Below are 14,239 nucleotides of genomic sequence, written 5' to 3' on the forward strand. Positions count from 1 at the left end.
TAATGTTTTAGAAGGACCTGAATTACACCTGCACAAAATTATGTACGTCATCTGATTTTCACTCAGGAACTTATTTTTCCCATTTCAGGATAGTGGCTTTGAATAATTGCATATTCAAGAGTACAGAGGTTAGAAGAGCCTTAACTCAGGATTATAGCAATGGAGCTGATCCTAGGAATACGTGAGGTAGGAAGCATTTAGTGTTTTTATTGTCATACTGAGCATAATAGTTATGAGGGAGAAAGTATACAACTGACACAGAACCAGGGGCAATGAGCCTCAGAAATAACCCTAAAGTGTTTTTTTTTAACTTTGTAAATTGAACATTTCACTTAAAATCAACATGATACAACCAAATTACCTTATTTTATTCTTTTAAAATTTGTTTTCCTTTAAACCTTCAGAGATGTCAAATTAAGAAAATAAATCCCTTTGACTGTCTGAAGCAAACCTGCTTTCCTTGACTATTTTATCACCTGCCCATTGATGTTTTTTAATGTGCTGAAATAAACATAATGTAAAATTTAACATTTTAATCATATTTAAGTGTATAGTTCTGTGCCTACTGTCCACTTATAGAGGTAATACATTTCATTACAGAAGATTTGGAAAACAAGGATTCACGGGATTATAAAAAAAATCACTCAGGAAAAAAAAAAAACTCAAGGGGGATCGTCACTATTTCAATACAGTTCCTTTTTTTGTGTGTTTTCTATAGTGATTTTACCATCCTATCTGGATTTCTAGCTCCTATTCTCAACTTCCCTTCCTGGAACCATTTTCCTATATATTCTTAAACCAATGGACAAGTTCATGAACTCTCCATCTCCATTTATTGCTTCAATTATCTCCAATGAATCAGCATAACATGTCATTTAAAATAATATTGCACTATATGTTGGTAAATTGAATTTAAATAGAATATTTTTTTAAAAAAACAAAAAAGTACAAAATGAAATAATATTGTAAAATTCACTGTTTATCTAGACAGTCCCCTATTGTTGAGCATTTGTTTCCAATTTCCTGAGATTATGGATACGGCTGCAATGAACATCCTTCCACGTAAAATGTTCATCCACATCGCAACTGATTCTTTAAGATAAAGTCAAATAATTGGATGAAAAGGCATGAACTTCATGGCCTTGAGTATGAAAACAAATTTGCTTTCAATGCGCATTTTCTCGATTATTAGAGCGGAGCCACGTTTTCCCCCCCACAAATGTATCAACCATTTGTACTACTTTGTGAGCTTTCAGACTACACGACCTTAAGTGTTTTCCAATGGGGAGACCTTTTTTTGAGAAAAGTTGAAGGGGAGGAGAGAGGCTAGAGCAAGTGGGGACTGCAACTTGAGTTGCTGAGAGTCAAGTAACGAAATCTTAGACCCTCTGATCCCCTTTCCGGGCCTCAGTTTCATCACCTGTTAAATGGAAGGTGGCCAGGATGCTTCTGAAACCCACCCCGACCCCCGTCTAATACTGTGGGGAGAGGGCGGGGACCGACAACCCCTCCAAAGTGTTCGCACCCTCAGCTGGACCAGATGTCCCCACCGGCGGGGCACCTTCTCCTTGCCCACGTCCTGCGGAGGCCTCGGCCCTGGGCCTCTCCAAACAGCGGGAGTGGCTGCGCAGCCGCACGCCTGCCTTTACCTGCCAGGAGATCCCTCGCAGCCGCTGCCCCTCCGACCCGGAGAGCTGCAACTGCCGCGCCGGCCCCCGCCTCCTAGGCACCGTTGTTCTTGGTTGCTAGGCGACCGGGCCGCGCCTGCGCGCAGGGGAGCGCGCGCCGCCGCCGGGGAAGCTCGCGCCCGCAGCCCCAGGCGCTCGCGGTCCAGCCTTAGGCAAGGGGCGGGTGGGGAAGGGCGTCGGGCGTCGGGCGTCGGGCGTCGGGCGCCCTCCGCTCCTGGAGCCCCGGGCTTGAGGCAGGATGGACGTGAGACGCCTGCCCCTCCTGGCTGTCGCAGGCCCGCCCGGGTGAACACCACGTCAGCAGGCAGTGCAGCCCGGAGGACTTCCAGCCGGAGGACCGGCTCCGGATTCACACGCGAGATGCTGCTGCTCTCTCCCAAAGACAGGCCTCGGCCAGCACCTGCAGGGGACTCCCGAAGGCCACTTCCTGCCCCGACGCCACGAAGCCCCAGGCCCGCACGGACACCCTCGACGCACTGGGGCAGAGCTTACCATGTCCTTTGACAATCTCCTCTTCCGCCTTTCTTCCCACTTTATGTCATTCTTCCCTACGGCCTACATCTCCATTGCCCTTCTTCGTCCTCCACCTTCCCCTCCAATCAGCAGTTAAGTCCACTGGCCCTCCTCATCTTGTTTGGAATCCACTCACTCTCTTCGATCCTGTCACCCAATGCATGTCCTCCTTTTTGGCTTCTGATGACTTTGGTTCCTCTCTCCTTCTTGTTCATTCACCATACCAGAGACACATCAACCTTCCCAGAATTATTGCTTTAGACATGTCACTCCCCTACTCAAACTTCAGTTGGCTTCCTAAAATAAAGCCTGAACTCATGAGCCTGGTATTCAAAACTGTCTGCTCCATCCTGTTCTATCTGCACCGCCCACCACTCTCCCACAACACAAGCACCAGTCACACTTACTGTTCCTCCAGTTTGTCCATACTTTTCTCCTCTGGATTTTGCTCACTGTCCCTTCATCGTTTCATCAACAAATATTTATTAAGCATCTCCTGTTTGCCAGGCCATGTGCAACTTGTGTAACTCCTGGAATTCCGTTTCTACTTAATTAAGCCCGGCTGAAATGCCATCTTCATAAAATACTCTTTGATTGACTTTAGCAAGAAAAAAAATCTCTCCCTCTGCTGAATTCTTTTCACACTTTTCAAACTCCACATCTCTTACCTGCCTCTGCTGGTCCCCCAGCCCTAAGAGTGTTAGATGTTCCTTGTAGTTGCTTCTTTCATATACCTTTATGTCCTTTTATCACCTCTAAATTACCTGGTAAATAGCTTTCTATGTATTTAAGAATTCTTTATATTAACTTTTCTATCAAATAACTTGTGATTTCTGTCTCCTGATTGGACCTTGAATAATGCAGTCCTAGATCTTCAGCTTCTTTCTCCCTCTCTTCCACCCTTTTCCCCTTCAATATAGGATACTGTGAAACCTCTCCTTTGCCTCATACAAAAAAAAAAAAAAAACAGAAACAAACAAAAACCTCCTCTCAACCACATGTATTTCTTTCTAGCTATCATTCCGTTTTTCTCTTTCTCTTCTTGACCATGAGTTTCCAAAAGAGTAGCCTGCATTTGATATTTCCACATGCATTAACCGCCATTCAAACTACAGTGATCTTGTTTGGTCCCACTATTAAAACTACTCCAATCCATTGGCTGTCTTCATCTTCCTTGACAGCACTGCTGCATATAATAATACTCTTGATGATACCTTCTTGAAACACCTTCCTTGGTTCCCTTGATACTACTTGCCCCTGATCCTTCTCCTACTTTTTTTTTTTTTTAAGATTTTATTTATTTATTCACGAGAGACACTGAGAGAGAAAGAAGCAGAGACACAGAAGCAGACTCCCTCTGGGGAGCCTGATGCAGGACTGGATTCCAGGACCCCAGGATCATGACCTGAGCCAAAGGCAGATGCTTTGCCACTGAGCCACCCAGGTACCCCTGATCCTCCTCTTACTTTTATGGCCACCATTTAAGGTATTTTCTATACAGACTTAAGTGTTGATATTTTCCAGGATTCTGTCCCTGGTTCCCTTTTCATACGTATGCTTTTCCAGGGTAATCTTTTTTATTTTTGTGACTTCAACTGTCATACATATAGCTCCCCATCAGCTTCAGTACTGAGCTCTAGGTTCACTTATCCTTCCTCTTACTGGAAAGCTCTACCTGACGTCCACAGGCATCTCAAACATCAATACTACCCATCTAAACTCATCATTTCCCCTTAGGAATATACTTTTCTATTAATCAAGAGGAAATACCACCCACATAGATACCCAAGCATGAATTCTGAATGTTATTTTAGAACCATTATCCTTCATATTCAGTTATGTGGATTCCCCAAAAACTCTATGGAATTTATTCCCACTTTTCCATTCCTATAGTCCAAGTACTAAATGTCACCATCCCTTACCTGATATCATCTAACAAAACTTCTAACAGGTCTATCACCCTCTAGCTTCATCCTAGCTTCAATCCACCTTCTCCAAGATGACCAAAGTAATATTTATAATTTGTTTCCCTCCTTGTTGTCTCCCGATCACTCCACTAAATGCATGATGAGATGCAACAACATTCTTAAATTAGCATTCAAGAGCTTATTCTGGCTGACTCGTCCCTATTGCAATAGCTTCTCTAATCACTCAACAAAAGAAGGAAAAAGAAAGAAAGAAAGAAAGAAAGAGCAAGCAAACTGCTCATAATTCTCCAAGTACACTATAACATTTAAGCCCTTCACTCTCCTAATCAGCCTGAACATCATCTATTTTTCTTTCAAAATTTCTTCATGATTTCCTCCAGAATGTCTTCATTGGCTTCTCCAAACATGATGAAATATTTCTCATTTTTTGCCATCACTGTGCCATACACTTGCTCTATTTCTGCTATTTTCACATGATATAATTTATTTGTTTATATGTGTGTCTCTCCACATAGGCTCTTTCTAAATGTTCTTAAATAACCCATATGAAGTAGTTAGCATAAAATCACTCTACTTATAAATGGCAGAACCAGAACTTGGACCAAAGTCAGCTTGATTTTTACAGCCATGTTCTGAACCAATGCATCATTCTAGCACATTCTGAAAATACACTGTTATGACAAAGTGTAGAGTGTTCATAAAATAATTAAAGCTACTGTTTTAATTTTTTCCCCACAACCTTAGTCTGTACTGAGCATGTCTATATCTTGGGGTCCTTTTTATTTTAACATATGTGGCTGGATGATCTTTGACAAATGTTTACAGTTGTGTAACTGTCACTTACAATGAAGATATAGAGCATTTCCGTCACCCTACGTTTCCTTCATGTGCCTTTGAGGTCAGACCTCTCCTTCTAACCCTCATCTCCAGGAATAAATGATCTGTTTTCTCTTCCTATAGTTTTGGATTTTTAGAATGTCTTATAAACTGCACCATGCAATATGCTGCCTCTTGTGCCTGGCTTCTTTAATCTAGCATCATGCTTTTGAGATTTGTTCATAGTTTGCATGTATCAGTAGCTTGTCTCTTTCTGTTGCTGAGTAGTATTACACTACATAGATATACAACATCCAATCACTAGTTGATGGACATTTGGGTTCTTTCCAGTTTTGGACTGTTATAAATAAATCTGCTCTAAATATTTATACACAGGTTTTTGTGTGAACATATGTTTCTTCTTCCTTGGGAAAATACCCAAAATGGAATTTCTGGGTCTTATGCCATGTGTATGCTTGATGTTATGAGAATTTGCCAAACTGTTTTTCCAAAGGATCTATACTATATTTGCATAACCATCACCAATGAGGGAGTGATCCGATTGCTTCCTATGCTTTACAACACTTGATATTGTCAGGCCTTTAAATTTTAGCCATTCTATTGGGTGTGTAGTGGTGCCTCCTGGTTTTAATTTGGTTTTCCTTCATGACTAATGATGAGCTCATTCTGTGTTTTTGTTAACCATTTCTATATCTTCTTTTGTGAACTATCCAAATATTTGTCCTACTTTTAACTGGGTTGTTTGTCTTATTGTTACTGACTCATAATAGTTCTCTCTATATTCTGGATACAAGTCATTTATCATATATAATTTGGAAATATTTTCATCATAGCGGAAAATTAAATTTAGAGACTATAATTTAACTTGGGTTGCTCATTGTTAGTGGGTTGACCATTGCTTCTAGGTCGTTTCTGAAGCCTGGTGAAGCTATGAACTCAGCACACATTATAAATCAGAAATCTACAGATCCAGACGTGGCTACAAGAGATAAGATATCATGTGGCCACCATTGGAACTCTCTGGTTCTCTAGCCATGGCTTAAACTTAAAACTCTAAGCCTTCCATTTTCTGTCTCAGAACTACTAAATATAATTAGAAGTAATTTACCCATTCTGCATCCCTTTGTTGCTTTTGTCCACCACACTGTGCTACAGCAGTAGCCACTTGGTCTGTCAAAACTATCTCCAAAAGGTACTTTTTTCTAAGAGACTACAGATGACTCCCACAAGACATCTTCTCAAAGTAAACAGATCTCTTCACTGTTTTCAAATTTAATCAGGTTAAACAACCAGTTCCAGATTTACATCTTTGAATTTCTAAGGTCAGCAGCCACTTCTGGTACCAATTATCATATCATTTGAAGTTCCTCTGTGGACAAGAAAATCTATTCTAGTTGGCTGAGAATTAGAGATTTATAGCATTGTTGCAAGGGCTGGAGGAACAGGTGCTAGGTTTTCAGAGATGACTTTCAAAACAGTACTGCAAAACATTATTTACAATACCCAAGACAGGGAAATAAACTAATAAACTAAATGTCCATTGATAGATGAATGGATAAAGAAAATGTCTGTCTATATGCAATGGAATCCTATTCAGCCATAACAAAAGAAGGAGGGGCACCTGAGTGGCTCAGTCAGTTAAGCATCTTTTTTTTTTTTTTAGTTAAGCATCTTTTGACTCAGTTATTATCCTAGGGCCCTAGGTTCAAGCCCTGCATCAGGCTCCTGCTCACCAAAGAGCCTTCTTTTTCCTCTGCCCCTCCCCCCTCCCTGCTCATGCTTTCTCTCCCTCTCTCAAATAAATAAATAAATAAATAAATCTTTAAAGAAAAAAAAAGGAAGAAATCCTACCATTTGTGACAGCGTGAATAGACCTTGAGGGCATTATGCTAAGTGAAATAAGTCAGAGAAAGACAAATACTGTATGATCTCACTTATATTTGGAATCTAAAAACATTGAACTCATAGAAACAGAAGAGAATGGTAGTTGCCAGGGGTCAAGGGGTTGGGAAAAATGGAGAGATGTTGGTCAAAGGGTACATTCAGTTATATAAGATGAATAAGCTCCAGAGATCTAAGATAGAACATGGTGACTGTAGTTAACAATAACTGTACTGTATACTGAAAGTTGTTATGAGGGTAAAGTTTTAATATTCTCAGAACCACCGCAACAACAATAAAATGGTAATTATGTGAGGTGAAGGGTATGTTAACTAACCTTGTTGTGGTAATCATTTTATAATATCTGTATCAAATCAACACATTGTACACCTTAAATGTATATAATGTTGTACGTCAATTATATCTCAATAAATAGGGGAGCAAAATAAATATATTAATATGTTAATAAATATATTGATATTTAAATATTTATATGTAATAAATATATCTCAATAAATGTGGGGGCCAAAAAGGGCTACCAAGAAAGCCAAGAAATCAGGAAGCATGAAGCATAAATCATTCAGAATAATGAGGATTATATCAAATTCACATGTGTGCTCTCTAGTAATTCTTTTAATCCTCAGCCCTTTTTTCAGTCATAGAAAAGTTACCAAGCAAAGCAACAGAGCCTAACAAATCAGGCCAGCTCCCCTCACAACTTATATCTTAAAAGAGAAAAAGATTTAACTTCTTGAAGCATCTGCAAACTTAAAATTTTTGAAAGAATATTTTATAAAATCAAGTTACACCTTGATGAGATGAAGTTCAATTTCATAGCAAAAGCCAGCTTGCATACGTAATTATAGAATCATTCAATTTAACATCCTATGTTAAAATTGTCTGTGTTTGGGACCAGCAAGATAAGAGCATAGAAAAATGTCGTTTTTGAGCTGTACCACAAGTAGATGTATTTACTAACATGTGAGTCGCCATAGAGATAGCACCAATCTAGAAATCAAACATAATTGATCAATCAACAAGCCTTACAAAGTATACCCAGTTAATAAGATCTAGTTAGACTACCTAAAGAGAAATGCTTCAGAAAAACATTATTTGTTCTGCAAAGAGGTACGAAAACAAAGTTCTTAAGATAAGATATTTAAAGTGCTAAATGAATACGTTGAAACATATATTATGTAAAATGCTTAGATGTGTGTATTGGTGCTTTAATTCTAAGTTAAAGGACGTACATCAGTAGTTCGTTCCCAAAACCTCATCAATGAAAGAAATTACTGTTTTAATTACAGACAAATGCTGGTATTAAAAAAATATGTTGGGGGGATCCCTGGGTGGCGCAGCGGTTTAGCGCCTGCCTTTGGCTCAGGGCGCAATCCAGGAGACCCGGGATCGAGCCCCACGTCGGCTCCCGGGGCATGGAGCCTGCTTCTCCCTCTGCCTGTGTCTCTGCCTCTCTCTCTAGCTCTCTCTCTGTGTGACTATCGTAAATAAATAAAAATTAAAAAAAAATATGTTGGTATAACAATTTTTCATGGACCTGTTTTCCATATTAAATTATATTATTAAAATGGTGAATCCAAGCCACTATAGTCACACTTGTTTAGAACTCTATTCAAAGAATTAAGCTCAGAAAAATATACTACCAGTTCATACCAAAGAGGATGACCAATGAAAATTTTCTCAAGAGTTTCTGAGCTAAAAGAGGAATTGAAATTGTGAATTTAAGTGTACGTAAAAATGATCCTTACTCTATAGATATGAAGGTTGGTTTATTGGCTTTTTAAAAAATGTGTTAACTAGGGGTGCCTGGTGGGTCAGTTGATTAAGTGGCCCACACTTGATTTCAGCTCAGGTCCTGATCTCAGGGTCTTGGGATTGAGCCCCACTGTAGCACCCTGCAGCGAGTCTGTTTGCTCTCTCTCTGCCCCTTCCTTTGTTTGTGCTCGCTCTCTTTCTCTCTCTCTTCCAGATAAATAATCTTTTTTTAAAAAAATGTGTTAACTAATATTTTGAGCATCTTAAAGAACTTGATCCAAGATTGGGAGGACCCCATCAAATATATGAATGTGCAGTGTCAGTATTAATGGATTCAGAGAAAAAAATCACTACTAATGTAGTAGCTGTTAGAATTTGAACACTAAGGTATTAGGAGCACCAGTAGAGCAATGTCTTTATGCTGGAAGAAAAACTTCACGAGAACTTTGAAATAGTATGCAAACACTTTAAAGGATTCAACTCAAATCCATTATCACAAAACATTTTAATGTTGCATTTGTCAAACATAAGGAAGCTTTTATGCTTAAAAAATGATAAGTCTGCAAAGTAAGATTTCAAACGATCAAAGATCAAATTATCTGAGACAGAGCAAGAAAACAGTTTTCATCCATTGAAGAAAAAGTGAAAATCTGCTATTTGCCACCTCTGCTTGTGTAAACATAATCTCTGACCAATGAGACTGTGAAGACTATGAAAGGTTCTGATCAGAAATTACATGGAGCAATTTTGAGCTGCAAATCAGGTGGATGTCTGTGTTGCACAGGTGTAAAATATTCACATAAGCAAATTCAACTTTTCATTTAAAAAAGTGAGGCAATAAAATAAAATGTAAGTCCATTTTATTTATAAATTTTTTACAAACTCAATATTCAAGGTATCTCTACTAACTTTTACTTTATCATAAATATGTAACATAAAACAGTATTTTTTTCATGAAGCCCATATTGACTCCTTTAAGTCCTCTCCAGTTCACCTGAAGGGCTTACAAATATTATCATTTTCTGTATGTGCTATGATATGGAAAAGTTTGAGAACCATCAATCTAAAGTCTTGCTGGTCAATAGAAGTTCTGGGTTGAATCTATAGGACTTGTTTTCAACAGTCCTGGTCTAGTAGTTTGCCATTGTCCATACATGCAGAGATCATCAAATGTGTCTATTAGACATATTATAAAGAAAACTATTCTCATTTCTTCGAAATCAGTGTTCTTCCTTCCATGGTCTCAGGGTACTTTGAGCAACAAATTAGCTATCAGAACATTGTGGGTATGGGGATCCCTGGGTGGCTCAGCAGTTTAGAGCCTGCTTTTGGCCTGGGGCATGATCCTGGAGACCCGGGATTGAGTCCCACCTCAGGCTCCCTGCATGGAGCCTGCTTCTCCATCTGCCTGTCTCTGCCTCTCTCTCTCTCTCTCATAAATAAATAAAATCTTAAGGAAAAAAAAAAAGAACATTGTGGGTGAATGTAAACTAGGGTTAGAGAAGATGAGAAATCGAATGGATTTCCCTCTCCTACCACAGACAACTCTTCTTTTGCATCTGGATTATTACTCACCTCAGACCCAGCATCTTTTTTCCCTGGATTCTGTTATAGTCTATGTAGTTATTTCCATGGCTAGAAGACATGTTATCCTCTCATATATTTTGTATGTTTAAAAATCAGTGTCCTTAAGGAGGTGCCCAGGTGGCTCAGTCAGTTGAGCGTCCAACTCTTGATTTCAGCTCTAGTCCTGATTGTAGGGGTTGTGGGATTGAGCCTAGGGTTGCGCTCACATGCTGGGCATGGAGCCTGCTTGAATTCTCTCTCTCCCTTTCCCTCTGCCCCTCCCCATTCTGTCATGCACCCACATGTATGCACTCTTTCTCTCTTTTTTTCTCTCTCTCTCAAAAAAAAATAAAATCAATGCCTTTAGGTATTATCACCCTCATGCACTACACATAAGTACCGTGGATGCTAATCAAAGCACATGATACTATGAACTCTCCCATGTTAACAACTTGAGAGTATTAGCATAACAACCTTTATCTGATGCAGTAGATATGTTCCACAAAACATGTTTTTTAAAAGGATTTTTGAAATCTAATTATATTTTAAGAACATTAAGAGAGTTCACTATTCAGAGAAATCTAGAGATGAATCACCTTATACTGAAGAAGAAAAGAGCCTTTCAATAAAAGAAAGCAATTATCTATTATTTATCTACTTTACAAATCTAAATTTGTAGTGAGGGGGCACATTTGTATAATTTAGATAATTTATCATCATATGTTTCTTTTAATGTATTCTTTGAACTCATTTCCATTCAAATTGAATTAGTCATATGGCTAATTGTTGTAAATCAATTGAACTTGGTTGAAGATAAGTAATAAAAATGTAACATTCCATGCAGTCAGTGTTAGCTATGTAAGAAAAACCATAAACAGTATGGTAACCTTCCACCTCTCTTAGAACCTAAGCGTACACAGTTTGCCAACATGTACTGTAAATAGCTGCTATTTTTCTCAAAAGTAGATTGCCACAAGGCAGTTTCTTCTACCACACTGTGTTATTTAAAAGTTATCTGCTTTTTTGGCTGCTGTTCAAGACAGTTCTTTGCCTGCAAATCCTCTTTATCTCATGCTATGGTTGAAGCAAAACCTTGGCACAGTTTCAGTGCATTTGTCTTGTTGTACCAGGGGAGAAAAAATTAAGGGCCCCAGAGATTGACACTGCTCTGCAAATGGTCATGAGTCAGTGGGGAGTCCTGTTGGCAATTCAAAAGGGTAATATTACCGAGTACCCACTGTGAAAGTGAAATCCCCACTTAGGAAAAGAAGCCACACTATAAAAAAGATCATTTAAAAGCCTGAGAGATCGAGTTTCAAAATAAGCAATACTCATTTTGTGTACTTGACTCCAGGCCTTTAAAGTCAGCCTAACTTAGTGGACAAGGCCCATCAATAGCAATCATCTATCTCTTAGTCTTGATTTTACATTCCTTTGACTCTGAATTCACTTTCTGTCATTGCACTATGGAAATATCAGCTTGTTTGCTAGAGGTTGTGGGGTTTAAGAGAAAATAGGATGCATCCCACCTTAAAATAAAGATTGATTACAGATGTTTCAGACAATATATCCCTTTGAGATGACATCTCATCCTGGGAAGGATGCCTTAGAATGACTTCTTCTACCACTAGCCAGCTATCTACATGACATGTGGAACCTATGCTTGTGGATGAACAGTAGAGATTGTGGTCTAGTCAACCACTTGACATGAAGATTCTCTAGTTTGGCTTCTGGCATTCAGCTTATTTAAAAAAGAAGAAGGAGGAGGAGGAGGAGGAGGAGGAGAAGGAGAAGGAGAAGAAGAAGAAGAAGGAAGGAGAAGAAAGAAGAAAAAAGAAGAAGAAGAAGAAGAAGAAGAAGAAGAAGAAGAAGAAGAAGAAGAAGGAGAAGAAGTTGTTATTAACTGTGCCTATTTAATGATCCAAGTTTAAGGACCCCTTGAACTGAAAATAAGTGGGTTGATCAAAAATACAACCCAGGTCAGAAGTACCAAAATAAATTCTATTGAATAAAATGGAAGTCTCTAAGGAAACCAGGGTGTTGGTGGTAGAAAGAATGGTTCTCTGAGCTCTTCCCTTTGCCTGTTACAGTGAGTGGCCAAGTGATCCAATAGCACATGGTATTATTGAGGTCAGGATCCCAAGTCAGTTCTCACATTGGCTTTCTTACCCAAAATGGGTCAAAGATTTTGGTTGGATCATGACTGACAAATGATTACTGCTAGAAAAAGAGTCTGAGCAAACCCTTTCCAATGACAGATGATGACTATCATCCTGACTATGAAGGATCCTTTGGGCCCTCCTTATTTGAAGGGCTGGGCCACCCTACATGGATCTGGTTCCAAAGCAGCATCATTTTAAGTAGCTAGTTTAGTTGCTACAAATTATTGGAGAGCTGTGTCTAATTTGCAGCAGAATTATCAGTCTTTCATTTCCAAGTTGTTTTATTTTCCATCACTTACTTCAAGAAATACCAAGCAAAACACATTTTAAAAACAAATGAAAATTCATACTAGAATTAATGAAAATTTGACCTAAGTTCTTGAACAATAGAAAAAATAAGCAAAAGATGGTAATAACCACCTATAATATATTTTGAAATAAGTAGATAACAAACTATTGTTAGTTTGTATTTTTAAAAATTATAATGGATAGATATATCTACTAGTGAATATCTTAATTATTAAATATTTAAAGGAATAATTTTTAGTTTCAAACAGAGTATAATCTATGAGAGTATAAATTAAATTTTATAAATTTAAGAAAATTGTAATTCACATAAGATCAGCATTACCTAAAGTGTATCTTTAATTTTGAATAAACCTCAAACTTCAGGGCATCTTGAAGGAACTAATGATTTTTTGAACAGTTGATTGCAGGGTATAGGGCTTATTTTAAATATGACTTTTCTGTAAAAAAATTAAAGAGGAATAAAATAGTCTGAAATCTTTATTTAATAGAAGACTGAGACCAAACTCACAAAAAGATTAAGCAACAAAACAAACTCATAAATACAAGTGAGTTTCTCTATCACATTAATCTAATTTAATTTTTCACCATGAAGCTGATATATATTAAAATAAGGGAAAAAATTCAAAAAGAAAATGATACCAAAATAAAGAGACTTCGTTTTCTTCCATTTAAAATAGGGTAAATTCTTTATTTCAATTTAGTCTCTATCCCTTATAAACACATTCTTACCTTGCAGAAAAGAAAATGTAGTTCTACATATAATCCACTTATTATGCAACTTGTTTTCATTGCCGTCATAACATACTTGAAAAAGTATGCATAAACCAGCATTACCCTACTGCTCTTAGAGTTCAAACTATAACAGGAATTAAACACTAGTGATTTTTTTTCTTTTAATCTACTAATGTTGACCACATGCATTATATTTCATGTAGATCTTGCAATTTTGGATTATATTCATTACATATTTCAGCATCTTATAAATATAAGCCAAGTCCAAAGCTATCATCCTAAGCTTGGCATTACTAATTGGAAATTAATTAATTAAAATAGAAAGTTGGTATGCTTGGGGTGCCTGGGTGACTCAATCTGTTAAGCATCCAACTTTTGATTTTGGCTCAGATCATGATCTCAGGGTCATGGGATTGAGCCCCGCATTGGACTCTGCACTCAGCAGGGAGTCAATTTGGGATTCTCTCTCTCCCTTTCCCCCTGCCCCTCCCATGTGCGCTCTCTTTCTCTCTCTCTCTCAAATAAATAAATAAATCTTTATATAAAAGAAAGAAAGTTAGTATGCTTTATACTTATTCAAAAGAATGTTGTTAAAGGATATTACAGTTTTTGTGATGAGAAATATTTATAATTTCTATTCTCTCACTATAAAATTTTTAATTAATTGGTTCACTGGAATAAAAAATAGCAGATCATACCAGAATTTCTACCATCCACTAGTTCTGAATACTACAGTTTATGATTCAAAGGTTCTAAGTTGTCCTTCAAGTAGCTTCAGTGAAGATAAAACTCATCTTAAAAGCCAAAATCAAGAAAATGATCTATATCTGCTAAAATAATCAGCTGTCAT

At 37.9% G+C, this 14,239-nt stretch overlaps 1 protein-coding gene and 1 long non-coding RNA gene across 16 annotated transcripts in view; one reads left to right on the forward strand and one right to left on the reverse strand.

The window, feature by feature from the left end:
* The window catches only part of ARMC3 (armadillo repeat containing 3), a 101,747-nt gene extending 99,601 nt beyond the window's left edge, over positions 1-2,146 (reverse strand). For 9 of the 15 annotated variants that reach the window (XR_013379293.1, XM_077896814.1, XM_077896830.1 and 6 more), the window contains exon 1: positions 1,650-2,146. The gene's annotated coding sequence lies outside the window, so the exon portion shown is untranslated. Of the gene's footprint in view, positions 1-1,525; positions 1,622-1,649 lie in introns of those variants that run through there. The other 6 variants (XM_077896823.1, XM_077896819.1, XM_077896818.1 and 3 more) reach the window with 3 other exon arrangements.
* LOC144313316 (uncharacterized) overlaps positions 1-14,239 on the forward strand; it is a 357,200-nt gene that overhangs the window by 212,583 nt on the left and 130,378 nt on the right. The window lies entirely within an intron of this gene.

The sequence above is a fragment of the Canis aureus genome, chromosome 5 (assembly GCF_053574225.1).
Source record: "Canis aureus isolate CA01 chromosome 5, VMU_Caureus_v.1.0, whole genome shotgun sequence".
NCBI classification, from domain to species: domain Eukaryota; kingdom Metazoa; phylum Chordata; class Mammalia; order Carnivora; family Canidae; genus Canis; species Canis aureus.